The following is a 19,526-nucleotide window of genomic DNA, read 5'->3' on the forward strand; positions in this document are numbered from 1 at the left end:
TAGAACTGAAGTACATGCTAATTGGAAACAAAATGTCAGTGTTTTCTGAGCAGCATTGTGTCAGATATTAGCTTTGACTCTTCTTGCTGTCTTCATTAAGGTCACATCTTATTGCTCATAGTAACTAAACAATGGGAAAGAGAACCAGTGTTTTATAAAATCAAATTTAAATCTCTTCTGTGAATGTGTTAAATTAGCAACTGTGTGTAATACATTAATGTATTTTATATAAATGTTATGATATTCCTTGGTATCCAAATGTGCATCCAGGTACACAGGCCCAGATTTCTCCCACCCAATATATCCGCTGAAGTGAGACAACTAAATTAGAAGCTAACCCATCAGGGGGAAGGGCACCTCCTGAGGACAAATTCAGGTGCAGTGGGGTTTAGCTGGTTTGGAGGTAAGTAGTCCTTGGGCAGCTGTTGTTGGAGCTGGCATCTCTGTCAGCAGTATTGGCAGGCCAGATGATCCTGTGAGGTTCAAGTAGCCAAGACCTGTGTGGCAGCAATAACCTGCAGGACAGTACACTGAGGACATAGCAGGTTAACCCCACATCAGGGTACCTCACATACACAGTCTATTTTCACAGGGAAAGATGAGCCAGGTGTCCCTTCTGTCTCCTCTGCTAGCATCCCTCTCCTTTTGAGGCTGGACACTCAGGCATTGTGAGATCTGGTATAAATATGTATTAGCTGCACGTCTAAGATCAAACCACTTTATTCTGCTCTCTTCTGTGAGGAGCACTTCTGATTTCCAGTTTTACGACTTTTTGGATTTCTGTTTTCTTCTCTTTGTGTTTCCTGTTGGCTATATTTTGCAATCCTCAACTGATGTGCTGGCATTTGCAAATTTTTCTCCTGGGATCTAACTGTCATAGAGCTTCCTATAAAGAATCAAACTGCTTAAACTTCAGACTGTGGGTTCCTCTCAGTGTCCATACCCTTAAGATTTAGGTATGCTGGAACTGAGCATTATGGTGACTAAATTATTTTACAGCTTTCAGTAGCATTTAGACACTTAAACAGGCCTGAAAATCTGCACCAGGACTCTCAGCAGCTGCATGGTTAAAACTGTTGCATGTGGGATGTAGCATGCAGTGCAGTATGTCATAATAAAACTGACAGTTGAAAAAATTATTCTGGATGTAGAACTTTTCTCTGCAGAGGATTAAAGTTCAATTTGCGTTATTATACCTACTAACTGGTAATGATAAAATGAACTAATCTCTGTACATCCCTGAGAATGGATGCTTTTAAGTATAATAAACATATTTTCTCTTATAATAGTACAAATTTTGATTCTTCCTTTCATGTTTTATGAGGCTAAACATTTCTTAGTAATATCATGTGAAAATAACAATATATGAAAATAAAAATCAGAGGACAGATGATCAGCACAGAAATATTTTAGTCAGTGCTTTTGGTGGCCTGACCCAAAGCCATAGGAAACCAATGGTAAGCTTCCCTTGGTTTCAGTAGGCCTTGCATCAAGCTGGGGTGTCTCCCAGCGAATTACACCACAAGGGTCTTGAGACCTTGATAGGTGTGTCTTCCATGCTAGAACATTCCTAAGATAGGTCAGAAGGCATGCATTACAAGCAAAACCAAATTTTGAAGCAGCACCTAAATACCAAAGATTTCTAAAGAGCATCTAAAAGAGTTTATCTAATTTGTTAAAGGTTTTTATAAGCTACTAAACATTTAGATAACCAATAAATACCCTATGTGATTTGCTACTTAACAATAGTTATTGGTATAAGGCGTGAGAATAACCTCGCGTTCTTTTGCCTAGCCAAAATATTAAGTCAGCTAAATATCTGCATTCATCTCACTAATAATTGAAACCATGTACAATTTTCAGTACATTTAGTCTTTTAGCAGAAGCAACCAAAGTTATTGAAATGGGTTTGCAGCTGTGAATGAGAACAGGACAAACAGAAAACTGATCTGACATTATTACCTTCTGATCTCCCTCCCAGGCTCTTTTATGAGTCGCTTTGAAATGGGAAAACTGATACTAATTCTGAATTTCAGGTTATTTGGAACATCCATTTGTAGTAATCCTCTGGCATTGGCATGTTTTACCACATTTCGCACTGGCTTTATGTTGACAAAGATATCTTCTCTTTTTGCTTCTATTTACTGTCATCCTGGCAAAGGACAAATGTTTGAAGCTGGCACCTGGTTGTAGTCATACCGTCAAGTGGCAGTGAAATTTGTGGCCTTGTTCCTTCATCTAGATCCAGCCAGGCAAACCCCATCTGAATGTGTAGCCAGTTAGGAGGTACAGATCCAAGTGACAACAAGTTAAAGTAGTGTTTCAAACAAAACCAGAAATTCTGATCTGGTATAGGCAGTCCTTGTGCCAGTCATCCTAACTTAGTACTAAACTATTTCCCTCCCATTAGCCTTGTAGCTGGAGGGTAATGCTGCATCTTCTTGCCCATTTCTACTGCTTGGCTTTACAGACAGGGATTTTTCTTTATCACTCAACCAGTTCCAGATGTCTGAATGCTGATCTTAATCCCAGGTTTGGGCTTTGCTGCAAATCAGTTTGACAGTCAAGTGCAGAATAGATTTGCTTTGGCATAATTCAGGTGCATAACTCCTTCAGATGATGGCTAAACTCTGCAATATCACTGTTAAATACAGCATTTTAAACATGGTACAGATTGCATTCCACATTCATTTTTAATTGTATTCTGTTCTGAAATTGATGGGAATATGGCTCCTAAATACACTTAATGAATCAAATTAGTAGTTTGTTTCTATTCTCATTTTCATGTAGACAACACTAAAGAGTAACTACCTATCTGAGCTCTAGTACTCTCAGTTATGACAGATTATTTTATGCTTATATTGAATAATTTAATCATTGTATTGAGAATAGTAGAACAAATTACAGATCTCTTGTATCTTCTTACATAAATACTTCCACCTTGTACTCCACTGGTGAAAGTCTGAGCTATGTAATTTTCTAAAAATTTCAGAATTACATTTAAATATTTATTTATCTTGAATCCTAACCTGATGAATTAGTCCCTGAATTTTCTACTGGGCTCCCACTTCAATGCAGCTTTTTCTGAACAGGTCTGTCTTTAAAAAAATGTTCAGAGGTGTTGTGGTTTTCCTCTGCTATGTGAACATAGGCAACGGGATTCCTTACTCAGATCACTGTTCACAGACTAATATACCCTATGAACTCCCTACAGAAAATGAAGTCTAAGCTACACTTGGCTTTCTCAGTATTTAAAAGTGCGATATTAGCCATCTACATTAAACAAACAGGACTCTGGCTTGTTTCTCCCAGAGAGTGGGAGAAGGGATGGCAGCCGAGCATTTTTGATTAAAAGACTGGCTTTCTGAAATAAAGACTACTACACATCTCTGCTACCAAGAAAACCACTCTTTATCAGAAAGCAACACAGACTTAACTAGCATTCAGTTCAGGCAACACGAATACAAAAATTTACTTGTAACTGCTGGGAGGGAAGAAGTGGGGATTTCTATAGGTGGTAAAATCCTTTTCTCTACTTTCTGAGTATATTGCTTTTATTTTAATAACACACATTTCCTTACACTTTTTTGTATTCTGCATTGTAATTTATTGTATTTAAATATACAAAAGGATCTGATTCTATTATAGCCAGGAAACACTTTGGTTATGTTTTAAATAAATTCAGGGTAGAAAAAAAAAAAGTGTAATTTACAGCCTGGTCTTGCCTTTATCTAAACGGTTATTAGAGTTTCTGTCTGGTAAAATGAAATATCACCACCCTATATCACATATATCATGATCTTACCTTGATACAATATAGACTTCAGTAGCAGCAGCTTGCTTCAACAATGTGGAGCAAATGGAGAAAACAGTATGGCTGTACTTATGTCCAGAAATAAGACATGTACACTGAAGAACAGTAGCCCCAAACCAGTTCTGGTTCGTTGAGCAACTGAAGGAAACAAACTGCAGTCAGAATTACCAGGTTTACAAAAGTTTCCTAAAATATATAGATGTTAGAGGCAGGCTTGACAGTAGACCTCCCAGAAGTTATGAAACAAGTCCAGGCAATGTCTATTATCTCCTGAGACAAAGTTTTTGTCTGTTACCAGATAAAAGGCAGATTCTGGAGCTTCCCTTGCCTTTTTTTGCCTAGTTCTCTCAAGGCCTTTCAGATCCCAGGCCTTCAGTTTCATTAGAAGTTTTGTCTGGAACACGTTAAAGGTTTTGAAAAGTAGAACTGAAAAGAGAAAGGAAACAAAAAAGCAACAACTGTGCTATGTACATAGTCGGTATCTACACCTGCTGGGGAACTAGACTTCACAAGGGATGCAATCCACTCCCACTAAAAGCTAGTAAAATCCTTCCAGTCACTTGACAGGAGTGTCAAACTTCCATCCAAGAGAAGTGTGAGACTCTTAAAACTTAAGTTTTATTAATTATGATAACTTAAATACATCTGTAAAGGCTAGCAAAAGCTCAAAATGTAAAATTTGTTTCAACATTTTAACTCACATTCCTAAAACTTATGTTGCTCAGGTCCACAGTTGTTTTGTTGTTGTTGTTGTTGTTTTGGGGGTTTTTAGTGGTTTTTTGTTTTGTTTTGTTTTGGTTTTAATTTTTATTTTTTAAACCTTCAAAATGTTTGCCCTAGCACTTATATCTTTCTTGTCCATTAGGAATACTTAATGTCAAAGAGCATTACAGAAAATGTGCCGTCTTTCTGAATTTTAGCCAGCTGTTTGATGTATAACATTGGCAGTTTAAAGCTCCTGCTGAATTTTTAAACTATTTGGAAAATAAATCAGAGACTTCAGTGACACTTCTCTGATTTACACCAGCTGGGAATTTGACCCTGAGTCTTTTAGAACAGGCTAATTGCCAATCAATAGGAAAAACTTTCAGTCAGGATGTGAAAAAACCCATTCAACTGCCAATTCAGTCCTTGGCCTTTATGGTGGAATTTTTTGCAAAGAAAATTGTCTCAACATTTTTAGTGGCTGCCCAGGTAGCAGTTACAGGTTCTTCTCAAAGCAGCTGCTATGGCCTCACATGAATTTGGGGCAGGGAGGGAAGTAGCCAGGAAGTATGTGAAAGGGGGTGAAATGTGAATACAGCCTTATGGGACTTGTGTGATGGGATCATTTCTCTCAGCAGATGGGTAGGGAAAGGCAAAGGATTGGCTATCAATGTGGAGCCAAAGGAAGGACCCCAGGTGACTGTGTCAAACTGAAATCCCATACACGTCATCCTGGGAGCAGCTATGAGACAAAACAGGTCTTGCTTAGCATAACAGTGTGTCTAAATTAGCACCAGCTCTCTGATGCTAACCAGATTCCTAAATAGGCACAGGAAGAAGGGCGGTGTTGGTAAAAGATGATCTGTGTAGGATGTCGAGGTATTGATGCTCAGTGTGTGGACCAAGTATATAACGAATAGATAACAAAAGTCAACTACCCGGCCTGGACAAGTACTCAGCACAAGTCTGGCTAACATCTACCCCCACTGAGGGTCCACAGCACCACCCGAGGTACAGGCTCCTATTAGAAGCGCTGCCAACCACCTTTTAGTAATCGCCTCAAAAGCATCTGTAGCATTTGCTGTAAATAGTTACAGCATTTGCCCAGGGCTGGGGCCAATTTCAGCAGCAAGCTGTAGAATTTAGCTTTCTTCTTGCTTCTGTTGGCTGTAGTCCTAACTTTTTGTCTTTCTGACTTGATAGATTAGGCCTATGATTGCATGGTATTTTGAGTAAAGCAGAATGTTCAAGGCCAAACAGAAGACCTAAAATAATCTTAGGCCTGTTTTTCTACTTTTCCCCAGCATCTGCATGTAAGAGGCTGCTCTCATCAGACACCCTGATCTAGTAACCCAGAAATATTGTTAATTTAATCTGTTCTTGATAATAATTTTGTACTCATGGGAAGGATGGATGGAGAAGACTGTTTGAAAGATGGTACATTGGCATCTCCCCATCTTGGATTCCTACCTCCTGGCAGCTTTGGCTTGTGCAACGGGTCTGCTGTTCTTGGCTGGGTCTGGAGCAGCACACACACAAATGGCCCAGGTGTAATTATCTATTTTTAAACTGATTTCTGCCTTAGCAGAAATTGGAAGCTGGTCTGTAACTCCGAAAGATCATGAAATCTCTCTTACACCCACTCCCACACTGAGCTCACATCCATTTCCCTGAAGTTAAAGCTTTATTCAGAAAAATCAGCTTCAGATGGATGAATTTCCTAGAATGTGCATTCTTTAGTTACTGCTAGCATAGCACAGTGAAGGTGGAGTGTTACACAAACAAGTAATACTGCTACTGATATGTGCTGTTATTAAGGATATTAACATACCAACTGGCATTGCAGAAAATTTGGTGTCATTAAATACATATTAGAGCTTTAAAATTAATTATCAGCATGACTGGCCCTGTGCAATGATGGCAGACAGAGTTTTAGAGGAACACATTCACTTCTCAGCTCTGTACTGCTGGGACTGTAATCTGTGGTGGCATTTGAAGGCAGAGCAGCAAGGGCAGAGATGAACACCACTGTGGAGCCAGGCCTTGGGTGCAGTGCTGCAAGCAGGTCATGTTCTCCGGGGCTGCCTGCACCCTGGGCTGCCTGCACCCTGGCCCATGACACTGCCACCCTCCATGTGCCAGTGAGCTCCTGGGCAGGGAACGGAATGGCCATGGCATGCATCCGAGCTGTGTCCACAAAGAATGTCTGAAGTGAACAAAGCTCTGGAGGAAAGGGGAAGGTGAGGGTGAGATGTGGCTTCTGGGCTCTGGGGCCGCATGTGCTCTGCAGTGGGGTGAAGCACTGGTAGGTGATTTGCTAGGCTGCTTGTTGGTTGCCATCAGCTAACTCCTTGGCTTGGCCAGCATTGCTAACTAACCCCTGCACATTTACCACTGCTTTTCAATACCTGAAGGATTTCCTCCAGTGCTGGCTGGCAAAATATAGAGTACAGAAGAAATAATGGTTTTCATTTCTGAAGGAGAGCATTTGGCTGGGGTTAGCTTGTAGTTGGTTTCTCCAAGCATGCCCATCTTTTCTGACTGAAAATTTTGTCTGGCATTTCTATTCATGTTCATAGCTACAGATGAGATCAGATAAGTAACATCTGAGCATTGAATCTGACCCTGTCAAGAAACAGCATGTCTATTTTGTGCATGCTGCAGATCCGATGTATCTATCTCAAACACAGCAGAAGTTCTCTGCAGATAAGCTATAAAAATTTTGTCCCAGAAAGCCAACATCTCTTAGAAGTGCTGGACCACTGCTCAAGCCACACTAGGTTTAACCTATGTGGTGTGGAGAAATGACTGAAAACTCATAAAGCCAAATGTCAATAAGAGTTTAATGCCTATTGTTTTTAATAGTTGGAGGCTTGTAAGTCACTTGCATAATTATTACAGTAAATACCTGTTCTTTTATAGCATGTCCAGCCTGTGAATCTTGAAATGCTTTACAAAGGTCATAAACAACCATTTTATAGATAGTCAAACTGTAGTCCAAAGAGACAATCTTGCAGCTGGCTGATGGTTGAGTCAAGAACAGGACAAGAGTCCCTGGATGCCAGATGAACATGCTACCCCCAAAGCCAAAGGATGAACAGAATCCCACCTTACCACAAACTATTGCGACTGTATGTCCTGCAAAAGAAGACATCCCAAAGAACAGCACAGGCAGGTCCCAATGGACAAGTGGTCCTTTCTTTGCTTCAGAAACCTATGATTCCTCTGGGGTCTTTCTCATGCTTTTTTTCAGTGCTTGAAGTTAAAATCACTGGCATAGTTCTTGCCAAGTCAGTGCTGTTATGGCAGTGTACATCTCTTGAACTCCTGATGCTATCTGTTCCCAGCAAAAGCAAGTAAACATGAGGAATGGTACCAGAAATGACCTATGGTCTATCTCTCCTTGGTATTTTCATGCATTTTAAAAAAAAAAAAAAAAAAAAAAAAAACAAACAGACTTGAATAAAAAGAACTAAAAAGGCAAATTCCAATCAGCAAGGGTTTTCAGAGTTTGCCAAGTGAAGCTCTGAGCAGTTTATCTGTCTTAACTGGTTTAAATAAAGATCATACCCTTTCTTGAATGCTTTTTAATTTGTAAAGTAGCTTTAATTCATCCAGTCTCCCTTTACTCTTAAACCAACTTGAGCAAGGGCCCTTTACTTTTAAATAAAAGTGCTCCATGAGGGTTTCAATACAGTCAGTCCCACTCACTTTAAATGCACACCTTTGCCTAGTTCACAGCACCATTCCCAGCTCTCCTTGTCTGCCTGCTCCCAGTTTCAGCTGCTGAATAGAAAAGTCCTAAATTACTAAATCCCAAGCCTGTGGAAGCAAGCTGCAAAAGATGGTCCCCAGGCTCAAGATCTAGAAAGCAAGAAGGAACTTAACTGAAAAGCATCTCTAAAATCTCTGTAAAGGAGCAGCTCTGGTGACCAGTCTCACTGCCACAGGCTGTTCACGGACCAGCGCTGCTCTTGTACAGCGTGCTCGCCAGTGGTGGGAACAAAACCTCCCTGGGCACAAACCTTTGGGAGTATGGCACCACTGGGAGGAGAGCCATGAACCTCCTGTGTGGTGTCTGGTTAACGTATTTATTTCGTTCACAGTATTAAAACAGAGTTACAGACATGGAAGCACTCTGGGAACTGTCTTGTCTACTTGCTGAAAATGTTACTGCATATACCAAATTCAACATAAAGGAACTACAGCCTGTGAAAAGGTACTTCTTTATGTTGCCACAAAACCTATGAAATAGAAATCTCCTTTAGCTGCAGTAGATTAGCTTTATTTACATGGTTTGCCTACGTCTTGAATATAATTCAGTACCTGAATTTTACATTAAAATCTTTATATTTTTATGTTCTGTCCTTTTTTGGGAGAGATTAATGAACAATAGCCACAATTTTATCATATCTGAGTGACCTGATCTCTCTGACTAGATCAATCAAATTCCTTCAATCAAGCTTCAAGGCAATTGTTAATGGGCAAAAATGTAAAATTTACTTTTTAGAAATTTTCTCTCCTTTCAAATAAAATTTGTGGTTTCCTCAAGAGGTTGTTAAAAGAAAAATTTCTCATTAAAATATTAATTGGAAACAGACAGAAAAGGGTCATGAACAGAGTCACATATCTATTGAAATCTGCCTAGAGGAATGTGATTACCTAGTTTCTCAAATAGACTTTGTAGCACTGATCAATTCATTGCTTTGAAAAACATGGCAAGATAACATTTCTTATCTTCTCTTTGCTCAGCAGAAGATTTGATGGTATAGAAATGAACAAATATAGCGAGAGTTATGACTTTTTAATATTATTTCCTGGGAAAGGACCACTTCCAAAATAAGGCAACCTTTTCTGGTGATTGAAAATAGAAGAGTGACATTGCCTTTCCTTATTCCAGACTTCACTATTGAGTATGTATTTTTAGACAAAGCAATCCAAATCTTTTTCCAGGATGACTCAAGGGATAGGAAAAAAAAAAAAAAAAAATTCTGACTGTATTTGCCTTGGTAACTCTGTGTCCCATTTCTGGTTTCCAGGGCTCTGCTTTCTGAATGGTTCCAAGTCCCTTCCTGTGCTACAGTGCTGTGAGCAGGAGCCTGGGTCCTGGTGAAGCCACACAGCAACAGGGTCAACAAACCAAACTCCTCCATGCAATTAGCCTGGCCACACAGGGTGAGGGAATCAGAAATGCAGGCCATTTACACTGCCAGACATGGGCACCCGTTTGCTTCACTCCTGCTTGTGAAGAGCAGGATTTGTGCAGGTTCTCTGCAACTTTGCCCTGCTTCTGCTGGACGGGGTTTCAGCGTAACCAGAAAAGAACATCTCTGGGTCTGCAGCAGCACACTGGCATTCGGGCATGGCTTTCATAAATGTGCTCTGGCTGCCCAAGCATCCCCATCGCCCGCTGCTACATAGCATTGCTTACTAGTGAGCTATGTCTTACTTGACTAAGGAGGCCTGGTGCACTAGTTCAAGAAGAGTCTGGTAAAAGGTACAAACACACTCACTTCAAGTCTCCAGCTGTCTGTCACACCTCTGATGCATGCCAGCATTTCAGAAGCTTGCAGCTTTTCCAGTGGCCTGTTTTCATTCTCTTTACATCTCTGATCAGGGACTTGAGTTTTTACAAAGCACTGAATGCTTCCGTCTGCATACCAAGAGCCCTCACCCCTCCTGATTTCAAACACTGGGAGGACGTTGGGATCGCTTTGTTTACTGTGCCAAAGAGTACATGCTGTAACAAGTGAATGCGGGCACAAGTGGTGTGCCACAAACTTCACTCTGTGCCACTTAGGGAAGGACTGGACGAACTGGATTTCTGCCAGCCAGTATAAAGGTAAGGTAGCCTGGGAACAGGCAGTTCTGGTAGCTCTCTCCTGTAGAGCCTTGTAAGCAGCAGATCTCATCAGAATCAGGTAAAAAAAAAAAACTCTGCATGAATTTGCTTATTTTAGTTTAAGCCTGCTACTATTCAAGCTGGGTCATTCCTAAGCTAAGGGTGGGATTCAGGTATATCCCACATGGCCTCCAGCTGCTGTCCCAGAGGGACACGGGACTCCTGTGCATCCTGTGTCATACCTGCCAACCCCATGGAGATAACCTGTGAAAGAACAGGGCAGTTATAATGTACTATATATAGACAAGTGAATCATCACCAAGTGTTTTTACAACTGTTTCCGCTGTTTGGGGGGGGTGGGGGTGGGTGTTAGCCTGCATAAATTTGCATTTAGAAAATAAAAATATGTCCTAATGCATAGGGACACTCACAAAGGTGGTTTGTTTTGCTATGCTTACTAATAGATGTGCACTGGTAGCAACTACAGTGCCCTAAGATGCTGACATTTAGCATGCAGATGTTACTGAACTAAAAAACCTCTGCTCAGGTATTTCCTAGCAGTCTCTAGACCTCTACATTCCTTCAGCACATGAGGCTTTCCTAGTAATGTATCATCATCACCTGACCTCTCTTGCAGCCTGGTTACCTGGAGATCTATTTCATGCTTGCGTCTTGGTGGGGTTCTCTGGAAGTCTCATCTGTCTGACTGCCAAAGGGTGATTTGATAGGTGTCCTTAAAACGTATCTCCAGGACATCTGAGGGAGAGTCAGCTAATACTGATAAACCCCAACTCTATCTCATTTTATTCAACAGGCTAGTATTGTAGGAAATGTGTTTGAAAGACCTTTTGTTGATCCTGTTTGGGAGCAGAGACTTAAACCCAGGCCTCCTGCAACTTCTAACAAATCTTTAGATCCTGGAGACGTCTCCGGACAGGGATGGAGCTGGGCACCCCTGCAATGTTTCTGGGGCAAGGGCCAAGGGCCCCAGGCTGAGCTGAAATGGGGCTCCTGGGCCATGGGCTGGGGAGGATGGAGGCCCCAGGGGACTGAGCAGGGATGGAAAGGCCATCAGTGCCTTCTGGGCCATGACAGAGATCTGTTTGAACACCTTTTTTTGTTATTACACCTTTTTTTGTGATTACCAAAACGTGGAAGATAAGGGCTCCAGGCATGAGATGAGCCATATCCGTGAGAAGCTTTGGACACTGTGACATAAGTACTTTTGCTAACACCTTGGTGCAGCAGGAAAAAGGCTCAAATTCCCTGAATTCCCAGCAGTGTGCCCTAACTGGGTGTTTATTTTAAGAAAGGCAGGGCAAGATTTTTTTGAAGCTTATAAATAATAAATTCAAGACCAAGTACCTTCTTGTAAGGTGAGAGCTCTGCAGACCATGGATGAAGTGCTGGATTAAAACATCTTGGAAACTGCTTCAGTCCTTAACATATTTTGTAGGCATACAAAAGTCTATGATTATTTTTGACCTTCAAAAATTTTCTTAATTCATCATCTTCATAAGATCTGATTTGGAAATATTAGCACCAATTACTCCTAATACAATTTATTTTTCTGACTGGAATTTACATATTTATTAAAGCATTGTCTGCCTCATTAAACCTTAGGACTGCACAGAGAGAGGTCAGGAATGTAGAGAAATAGAAGTACAAGGAAAATGAAAATAGATTTGAGGGAACTTCCTTCAGTAACAAGTGAAACGAAGGAAGAGAGTAGCTCTACCACACAGATTCTCTGCTGACAAGTTTGGAAAACCCTCCAAATCACTTAGCATCTAAAACCCATGAAATTCCACTTTTTTAATGTACAGTCCCCTCATTTTTAGCACATTTTAGCACAAAGCTTCTAATATTCTAAACAGCCAGAAAAAAAAAAAAATCAAGAGCTTTACGCACAGATATGGCAAGCAACTGAAAATAAATTGTTTCCTTTGGAAAAAAATAGCTGAACTATGTGAGGAATATCTACTAAAAGATGTTCTGGAGGATACTGAGCATCATTTCACAAATATATTGCTCAGTCTGTCAAATTTACTTACATGTACACAGCCAGGCCTGCTATAAACATTACAGCACTGGTTACTGCTCTTAACAGTGTTAGTGTTGATAACAAGACTGTGTTTGAGTTTTATTGTGTACATTAATTCCCACCAGTCTGGCACTGTATGCATTAAAATATCTATTTAAGAGACCATAAGTAGGGGATACAAAACCAAAAATAACTCTCAGAATTGACACATAGTCAAGATGGTGTCTTCCTACTAAATTAATGACAATAGTAATGGTAGTGAGATTTCAAAAAGTCATGTTCTTCTCCTAGAGAGACACAATTAATGAAAGAACATGATGCTGGCAGGTAGACAAACTCTGTTGGTACAAAATGTTAGAGCCTGTTAATCTTTGCCAGCTCATTGTGTTTGCACATGTTAATGGCAATAAAGAAAGTGCTGTCATTTGCAAGTATTTATATCAAGGTACTACAATCATCTTTTATGCAGTTGAACAATGTATGAAATAGAATTTTTCGGCTGTTAAAACAAAACCTGGTTTTGACATAAGAAAACACCTTACAGCCTGAGCAGGGCTTGCTGTCTTTCTGTTTATCAATACATTGGTGGGGGTGTAGGTTATGATAAATCTGTTTTTACCATTAGTTCAACACAAAGCAGCCCATAAGATGAATCAACAAAACAAGATCATAGAAATGAGAATGAAAGGGTTTTGGGTTTTTTTAATTAAATCATAAATGAAGTGTCACTTATCAAAATATACCTCCTCCTTTTCCTAGGGAGATTATGTAGAAAAAAGATAAAAGTGCAACAGGTAAGGTAGAAATGCAGGCAATGGGTTAGGAATTCTGTCTCTTTTCCCTTGGATTAATGCCCTGAAGTGAAAGGCTCTGGCCATGGCATGACCCCAGCTCAGGGCACCCACCAGCTGCAGAGGTGTAACCCAGAGGAAGAGTTCATCCTCCTTCTGCTAAGGGTGAGGTGCCGGTGCCCTGGGCCAGGTTTGACCCTCGGAGCCAGGCCAGCATCAGGGCTTCTGAAAGAAACCTGCAGGCAAAAGGCAAGGCTTGGGGAAAAAAAAGAAAATATTCGGAATAGCTATGAGAGATCTTAATTTTCAAGTGCATTTTCCAGAAATTATGTTCTCTTATTTCCAAAGGATTCAGATAATACAACCCAGATGCTTCTCTGGCTGTCACTTTAAAGATTCAACATTTTTTTCAGTCAGGAAATGAAAAAATCCATTTATAGTTGTTTCATTTTCAGCAAATTATTTTGCCTTCAGCTTTTTAACTTATAAGTAAATATAAAATCAAAATGTAAATAAAAAATAATTTGAAATGACAAACTTTTTTTTTCCAGAATATTTTTATATTGTTACAACTTTCCCTTTTTTATGAGATATTTATGTTGAAGAAAAAGTAAACAACTTAATGCATCTCAGAAATGTGTTTAATTAAAAGTAGTGTTCTTTTTAATCAAAACAGCTTTTCTAGCATATCTACCTCATGCTCTTCAAATACTAAAGTCAAAATAATCTTTAAAATATTTGCTTGATGCATTCTGCAGAATGCTACATATCATTTGGTTATTTCCACCCATGCAGAGGGTCTTTAACATCTCAAAGCCAGAGATGTTTAGAATGCAAATAAACACATGATGGAGATATTTTTTCTAACATTTACACTTTGAACTCTATGATCTGTGTTTAAGAACATATTTTACCAACCAGCTCCAACTGATTTAAATAGAATTCAGGCTTTGAAATCCTTTAAATGCTTAAGTGGTTCTGTGGACTTAAAACTTACTACCTCTGGTTTAATTTATATTGATACTGGTAATTCAGGAATTACACCACTGAAAATAGGAACAAGAAATACGACCCAAATTTAAGTGAGAACTGGGGCTAAAGAAGCATTTTAGTAACAGTCACCTGCACCTTTCAGTGAGCCTTACCCAAAACCACAAAGAAAACGAAATTTGAACTCTTAGGGAAAAAGAAAAAAAAAAATTTCTTTCACAATCCATGCTCCTTGCAATATTTTTTTTTTAATTTTTAGATGGAAACGGAAATAGCAAAAAATGCAAGAAGATATCCTACTCTGATGATCCTACCAAAATCAAGAACAGATAAATTACTGGTAATTGCATTATAAAACATCACCTAGGAAAGTTGCCTGGTTCAGGAAACTTGAATGAGTTTCAGTTACAGCTGGACAGCTTTTTGTAAGCTGAACAAAGCTTCTGAATATTTAGGTCTTTGAATTTCCGCTTATTTCTGAAAACATTGGTTTTAATATTTATGTATATAAACATTAGATTTTATACTTTAACCAACAATTTAGGCAACATAGAAAGTCTAACATGTAAAAAGGTCACAAAACCAGACACAAAGTTTACTGGCTTTGGGCAGAATTTGGCAGAATTGAAGGTCAAGACCCCTTTGGGTCTTGAATGCTGCTAGGTTTCCACACTGCAAAGAGCAAATACCTCAAAAAACTTCTCTCAGGGTCACAAGCCAGCTGTTCCTTTCTACCACATACAAGCTGCAAAGCTCAACAAAACATTGTTGTCCCTTGCTACTCTTGCATTTGCTATTGCTTCAGAAAAATATTCTTCCTCCTCAAATTTCTGCTTTACTTTTGGATGAATTCTCTATATCCCCTGTCAGAAGGTTATATCCATCCAAGTTCAATGATAGACATTCACTCATTGGCAAACACAGCTGCTTCTGAAATTCTGCTTGGCTGAAATATATCCCTGCGAGGTGAGGGGATAATAAGTTTTTCTTTCTTGTAGCAAAACCTTTGCCTGAGTCTGTTTCACATCATCTTACAGGACTAAGCTAGTTAAGAATACCAGCAACAGCCCCAATAGCTAATGGGCTTGTAAGTGATTTGCATAATGAAGAATCTGTATTAATGTTAACTAATTAACTTGAAAAATGATCTTTGAAAGAAAATATATTCTTCCCTTTGGAAAATAGTAAAATATGTGGAAGGTTCATATGATCATTTTATTGCCAAAAAGCCTGAGTATCAGGCTAAAGGTGGCGATCCAGAAGACAAATGTAGGTCAAATGTTAGGAAAATTTTACAGTGAATCCAGTAATATTGTGAATTATTTGTGAATAAATCTTTAAACTGTGATTTTCCATACAGACATGGCAGAAACATGGTTATCAACTCTGCAGGGAATTCAGCTTACCCAGGGCCGCATGCTGGTAGGGCCAGATTTCTAAAGATGGAGAAAGCACAGAGTGAGCACTGGGGACAGGACAACTGGATTAGTCCCTTTCACCAGGACATGACAGCCACTCAGTACCTATATTTAAGGGATTTTATACACCATTCTCTCATCACTTCCCTTTATAAATGTAATTCACACACTGTTCATCAGTGGTTTAATAGTTGCTATTACTCTTGCAATTGTCCACAAGGACAAAGATTAATGACAAGATTAGAGGAGGAGTGGAGCCAGAAAAGAGGAGTTCAAGCAGGTTTGAGTGATTCTCTTTATATCTTATACTTTGGACCCTGAATGAGCAGGGATTTTGACTGCAGCCCTTTTGTATGTTAACATGTGAGGAGGTGTGGGTTTACCCTCTCTGCCTGTCAGTTCCTCTGAAGGGACACAAAGAAATGCAATTACAGGTTGGGTTGCACCATTTACCCTGTCTACCTGATCTGAGCATTTGGGCCATTAAAACATGGCAGCCAAAAGCAGAGTGAGGGGGTCTTTGCTTACTGCCTTCATTAGTTGTCTCTGAAATTGGTACTCCTGGGTCCTGGGTGGCCTCCTGCGGTAAAGAAACTTCAAAGAGCATCCTGTCTCCCCACCCAGGGGCAGCTGGCCAGCATGGACTGTGAAACACAGTTGAATGTTTGTGGCTTTAGGCATTTTGCTGCTTGCCACATCTCATCTTTTACTGACCTAAATTCAGGTTTTTGCAGTTGCTTCAGGGCATTCACAGACGGCTGACTTCACTTTGAAGATGGAAATGTTATAAATGTCAAACACCCCTGTGATTATTTACATGCAAATTTACATTTTATCAGTCATTTACATTATAGCAATCAAAACGATAAGGTCAGAATTAAGTAAAAGGTCAAAAGTCAGCATCTTCTGCCTGTAAATAATGTGCCACTGAAAAATATTTGACCAACTCTAAGCTGAGTTTACATAGTACAGTCGATAGATATCATACATCCTTTCCTCAGATATGGAACATGAAGCTTTCAAAACTACAATGAAGTTGTTACACACTGCCTTCCTGTGGCTCCTGAAAACATTTTCACTCCAAGTTTCATCATAGAAATGCATCGCTGCAGAGCAGTTGTTCCTGTGATGCATTTTCAAAGTAATCCTCTCTCTCAGCTCATGGCAATTTAACAGTCCTATTCCACTACATTCTTTCCATTCTAAATCTTTAGGTAACTCTAGAGCCTGGTCCTACTCATAGTACAGTCAATGAAAAAAAAAAAAAAAGTACATTCATTTTGATGGCACAGGATCACATCCTTAGGCAAGGTATTTCATCAGCTTTTTGTTTAGAACTGCAAATGAATGCAGTAAATATATTTACTTGACCTCCTCAGCCAATATACATTTATTCTCTTTTCTTTGTTTCTTTCTATTAGCAACTTCTAATTTTTTAGCATTTGGTTGCCTTTTTTACCCTTCCACCCTATTTCTGAATTGCTTCTTAATTCTCTCATGTTAGGCCAAGTCCTCTTCCTTTCATCCCTTTCTTAAGAAAAATTGTTGTATAAGATGGTGCTGATTCTTTTCATCCTGCAGTGTTTTAGTTTTACCTTGCATGAACAATCTCAGAATTATTCACAAGTAAAAGCAAGAAAAGAACTATCTCTGCTTGATTTTCCCTCAGAGACAAGAAGAGCCACTGAGTTAGTAAATTGTATTCACTGGGAACAAAAGTACATTTTCTGAGTTAGTAGCAGTTCTCAGGGAATTAGTTGTAGTAAATTGCTCAAGTTTCACAGGCCAGTGGGCATAGGGTAAACTTAGTAGCTACAATCAGAGAAGGAAAAATCTTTCTCCCTCAAGGAAAGAAAGATAGTTGAAGAAAAGTAATATAAAGCATTTGTTCAGTGAAAGAGTTGTATCTAGGAAAAGAAATGCTAAAACGGAATAATAAATATCAGTGGCTGACAAACTAGTGGCTTCAGCTAACTGTAAAAAAATACCAATTAAATTTTATGTAGTGGTGGGACATCCTGAAGCAGTATCCCTGCATTTACAATAGTGCACATGGATCTGAGCAGGACCCTACTTCAGAAATGTGTTAAGCATTATAAGCAATTTAGGGAAAAAGAACACGAACAGGAACTGAAGAGACCGCTATATACATTAAAAAAAAAAAACACCAAAAAAACAAAACCAAAACCCAATAACTAATTACACAATGATTCCTGGTAAAAGAAGGCAAAATCATAGGCCATAAAAAAAATTTGCTGTGATACAATAAAAGGGGAGATCTACCTTGTCTGATGTCAAAGGGTATAAATAAAAACAGTGGATTAAACCTAGGAAAGGAGGGAAAGTCTAGTGGATATTAGGGTAAAATTAAACTTGTAAGATTATTTTGTTCTATGGAAAGTATTTGAAAGAATATGTGAAATAGGGAATATACATATATTTTTCAAGAACAGTCCAAGTGACCTATTAAACTTTATCTCACCTGGAAGATTCTGACAGCTATATTCAGAGAATGAGATTAAGCTCAATATCATTGATACTTTCAATAAAAGAAGTTAATCTGGCACTTGTTCCTGTATAAGAAAAATATAAAATATTTTATTTAATATGTAAATTATCACTGCCTGAAGTATTTTGGGTGAGAACTAAAAGAACTGAAGCACTACAGGCCATCACAACTCATTCTGCAGCTTTCTAATCCCTGCAGTGCAATGCAGAGACACTCGCTTGCAACCCTAGCACTATCTGCAAAAAGGTGCCAGGTTGTTTAATATCATCCAGCTGAATTCTCCCATCCTCCCTTTGTGGAATCGATGGGGAGAAGGATGCTCATTGTCAACCATGCTTCCATGTGCTGGGCCAAAGTTAATTACACAGGATTTAGGCGGGTTTAGACCTGTTTAGGATCCAGCATGTGACAATGCTCACTGTGTTGGGACACGAATGACAATCACGACCCTAGCCATACATGATGTAACCATTAACTCAAGGGCAGTCACAGAGAAAGCTATAAGGGAGGTAAAATCAGTAGAGCATAGACACTATTTGCTAAATGCCAACTGTTAATCCAAGATAATGAGTTAATTTTTAAAGGAAGAATTTTCTGTAAGAGAGTCGTGCATGTTCCCACAGCTCCCAGACAGATTGCACCTTGCTGGGATACAGAACCCAGCCTGAGAGCAGCGGTGAGGATCGTGCAAACAATTTTTCTTCCCGAGGTTGTCTATTGTCACTACCTATTTTGCTACATTTTATGAATCCTGCTTCCAGATGGCAGTTTATATCTTATCTGAATAAAAAGAAAGAGGGTAATTTTCCTTCCTGTTTTGCAGATATATTCTTTCATTTTGATATGCAATGTATCTCACAGCAAATGTATTTTGTGTTTTCAAGTGCTGCTGAAAAGGCATGGGCAGTACACTAGGGTGATTTTTCCCAGGCACACTTTTACCTGTGGTGATGCAGAGAAGGGACTGAAGAAATGCCAGCTCTTTTCATCTTCATGGCTGGCTGATACAACATGCGTTCATCCACGTGTCACCTGGAAGGGCAGCCACCCCATGTAGAATAGGACGGTATCTTATACTGGGTTTCTACAGGGCAGTTCCTTTAATTAGGCTTGCTTTAATGTCTGGTTTTGAAAGTAAATTAATTTAAGAGGGTGGTTTCTCTGCTTGCAAAGTATTTGAGGCCAATCTTTGGGTAATTAATCTGTAACAAAAATTAATTTTTAGCCATTTCTTTAAGTTATGGGGAGATCAATGAGTGCTTGGTGATGGCAGTCATTAAGCACTCAGGTTCTGTTAACATTCCTGATTTTCTAAAACTCTATTTGTGCCCCCCTGTTGTAACTCAAAGCCAAAGGGTTTGAATGTGTGTGTGCTTGCATGTATGAACTACTTCAGCTACTGGTGTCTGCATT

Source organism: Athene cunicularia (assembly GCF_003259725.1).
Source record: "Athene cunicularia isolate RWA chromosome 1 unlocalized genomic scaffold, athCun1 chr1_part2, whole genome shotgun sequence".
NCBI classification, from domain to species: Eukaryota; Metazoa; Chordata; class Aves; order Strigiformes; family Strigidae; genus Athene; species Athene cunicularia.